Source organism: Camellia sinensis, chromosome 15 (assembly GCF_055761805.1).
Source record: "Camellia sinensis isolate YWXY chromosome 15, ASM5576180v1, whole genome shotgun sequence".
Classification (NCBI taxonomy): Eukaryota; Viridiplantae; Streptophyta; class Magnoliopsida; order Ericales; family Theaceae; genus Camellia; species Camellia sinensis.
The window spans coordinates 37,246,645-37,250,389 of record NC_138975.1 but is presented as its reverse complement, the minus strand read 5'-3'; positions in this window follow the sequence as shown (position 1 = coordinate 37,250,389).

Below are 3,745 nucleotides of genomic sequence, written 5' to 3'. Positions count from 1 at the left end.
GCAAAAATTATTGTTGGACAGAAGCAACATATTCCGCTAGTGAGGCCGGAATGAAGTACTGCGGAGCATTGTAGACCTCGGTTTCAGGCCCACAGCAGAGCTGTTCCACAGCACTTCTCCAGCCACACTTAAAGAATAAGTCCTTCGCCCCTCACATTGTGGAATGTAGAGGCCCTCCGCCTCTTTGAAACCTTCGGCGTTGGCATCACCAACCTTCTTCTTCAGATCGGCTATTTCGGCGTCCTTTTTCCCTTCAAGCTTGACTAGCTCACGAAGGTACTTGTCTTTCATTACGATCAATGCTTTCTGTTTGTCAACCTCAGCCGAGGTAACTAGTCCGGTTAGATGAGCTACCTCAGCCTCTGGCTCGGCCGTTTTTTGTTGGAACTTCTTCTCTCGATCGTTTTTTCTTCAACCTCTGCCATGGCCTGCCTAGCCGTTTTCCTGAGTTCCAATACCTTTTGATGGGCAATTTGGCTCTTCTGAAGAGACTGAAATGAATGGAAAGAAATCAATGACGAAACCGAACTAAAAGTTAGAAAAAAATTTTAGACAAAGGGGCAACTTACCAGGATCATGGATTTAGTGGCTGATCGGATCGCCTTTAGCTTGGTCAGATTCTGGTGGTGTTCCATGTCTGCTGGAAGGCAAACACTCTTGGCAAGATTGAAGGCCATCAAGTGATCCTTCTCAGCAACCACCGAATCGGTATCTTGAATAAGGCAGTTCTGAAATTTCAGCTTCGGTGCCCACTTGGAAGAGCCAGCCCAGTCAGAAGGTTCCGGTTGTGAAATCGGTGGAGGCGTAGTTTCATGCTCGTCCACTAGACGCTGCTCGGTCGGGATAGACCGGGCGCGCTTGGATGGGCGTGATGAAGAAGGCTGTTGAGAAGGAAAGGCCACAACGGCAGATTGCGTTTGGCTTGGTGGCGGTACTTCAGGTCTGTTGGTCTCGGTCAATAGCGCTCTAACTCTATATCTTTTGGCCATTTTTTTTTCAGCGGTCAGTGGGATTAGTCTGATTTCTGGTAAGGTTGGGTCCGGTTCTGGGGCCTCCTCTAGCAGAAAGTCGGTCAATCTCGCTTTTCGGCGGCCGCTGTATCTATAGGTTGGTTCGAACTTTAATAGCTTGGCCCAACTACGTTTTGGATACCGTAGTGCGGCGCACAAGGTCGCTAGATTTGGGTAGCTATATAGAGAATGGAGGTGGGCAGAATCTACAAAGGAAGACAACTATTAGTTCGGCTGAAAAATTGAAAACCGAAATATTGTAAAGCACACCAAAAAACCGAAGTAATTATACCAGGTGTTCCTTTTTTCCAATTGATGCTTCGGCCAGGAATTTGGGCTTGGTGATCCTCAAAGTTCCCAGACACCCAGAAAAAATCATCTTCATTCAAGTCTTTATCCGGTGTGTTTTTTATTATTTTCTCACGACGACGGCGTATTCTAAGATAGTACACCCAGCCGTCTTCCTTCGAACCAATGGAGTATTGGTGAAAGATTTCGGCCAGGCCGAGGTTGAGACCGACTTGGCGGTTTAGTTCGGCTATTCCCATTATTATACGGTATGAATTGGTGGATAGTTGGGTTGGGCATAGTCTAGTTTGCCTAAGAAACTCACAAATTAAGGGTTGGACTGGAAATCGTAGTCCGGTTTCAATTATGGACAAGAGGGTGAAGGGGACAAAGCCTTCGTTTCCCTAAGGAATGACATCTTTTTCGGCTAAGATTAGGTGGACGTCGTCGGGTATATTGTAATCTTTTCGGAATTCGGTTAGACCGCCCGGAGTATTTACTAGAAACCTATACTTGCCCATTTATTATATAATTTATGAATAAATTAGTTCGGTCCAAAAATTGTGCTCAGTAGCTCGGTTGAGCGCGCAGAGGAGTGCCTGGGCAACCTAAGTCTGCAAAGTGAAGAACAAAGGTGTTAAGCACAGATCATTAGGCTGTGCTACAAATTAAAAGCAAGATAAAAAGAAGTCCTACTTCGACTGTGTGGGATGCTCAGGTTCTGTCTTGGTTTCTGCAAAAGTGATTGGTAGCTCGGTTTGAGCAGGGCTTTTATTATCTCGGCCTTGGCAAGCGTCTCGATATTTCGGTTGTGGAAACGGTTCTGTTTGACCGGTTGATCGTCTAGGGGCAGCTTTCTGAGTTCCGTCTAAAAAACTAAGAAAACTGGTTTAGCCCCAAAGGCCTAGATCGGTTGGAGTTCAGGTATCTCAGTATGCTAAGTGCAAACTTAGTTCGGTTGGTTACCTCGGCGGAGGTAACGCAAGAAGTGGTGTATACATGAAGTGTTAGTCCGGTTGTAAACTGACTAGACTTTTACTTAGCTTAAACAGTGTTCTAGTTCGGTTGCATCATGATTTTGGATCAAAAACCAGTTTTCTACAGGATATTACATGTACTCATGTGTTCTATTGTTAAGTTTTTTCCAGAAAAGTACAGAGCAAAGCGAAACGGAAAAATATGTTTTGCAAAAACACAGAAAAAAAAATACGAAAACAAAGTAGATGTACAGTGCTTACCCGATGAAGATGCAAGAGCTGGAGAGAGAATAACAGCTATGGAGAACACGAGCTCAGAAAGTTGAAGAAGCAATGGAGGCTCAGAGAGGGAAAAGTTGCGAAGTGTGTCAAAATGAAGAGGCTCGTTTTAGGTAAAGGGAAAAAAGGCGAGACTGTTCAAAATTCACGAAGTACGAAGATGGAGTGACAGCCGTCCTCAGTCAATCAGAGCATGCCACGTGTCATTAGAATGGGAAACGTTTCAGTCTCTGTGATTGAAGGGACGTTACTACCGGGCAGCCAGAGCTCGGTGTGAAAGTAGCTCGGCTGGATAAGCTAAAAATCTATAGCTCGGTTGGAAAGACTGAGAGTTTATAGCTCGGCTGGTTGACAGATAATCCCAATCATGCTAGGAAGATGGAATTAAGGGGCAATTGAGAGGTAATTTATGTGAAAATTGGGCCGAGCTAGGTAATGGGCCGTTATGAGCCGCAGTACAAAGGGCCGAGTAAAATGGCCATGTAAGTTACTCCGGTTGTGTGGATATTTTGAAGTTAGTCCGGTCCTAAGTCCGTGAAGCTAGTCCGGTCCGACAGAAGATCGAAGTTAGATCGGTCTAACGGTACTTTGGAGTTAGACCGGTCTTGGAGCTACACCGGTCATGACATGTTAGTTCGGTCTAACCATGCCATGGGTTGTGCAGGAGAAGCCGATGTAAGAGCAGTAAAAGGAAGAGCTAGTTCGACTTATTCTGCGGCTATGCATAGTCGTGTTTACTTCGGTCATATTGGAGTTCGGCCATGATAAAACCATCTCACTTGGTTTAAGCAGTGAGGGGGTTGTTGAAGGATAAGCATTATCTTTCAGGAGTATGAATCCTGGGAGGACTCTGCATGGAGAAGTAAAAGTCCTACTAGGATTGTGCCACACGAAATCTATAAGAGCTCACAAATATCACCTATGGAGAGGTAACACACAACTTTGCTTTCTGAACACACAAAGCTTTTGTCTATTTGTCAAGCTTACTGACATAGGCATCGGAGAGGTTCCCGGCACACACCCGCCGGCTAGCTCACGTTTGTGTTTTCAGGTAATAAAGCGACGACGTACAGGAGAGCGCAGACTTGATCAACAAGATTATACGAGAAGGTTTATTTCTTTCCCGTACAATACCAAAATTAAAATTGGGCAATTCCATCAGCCAGACTCCTCTTGTTTAAAGTAGATAGC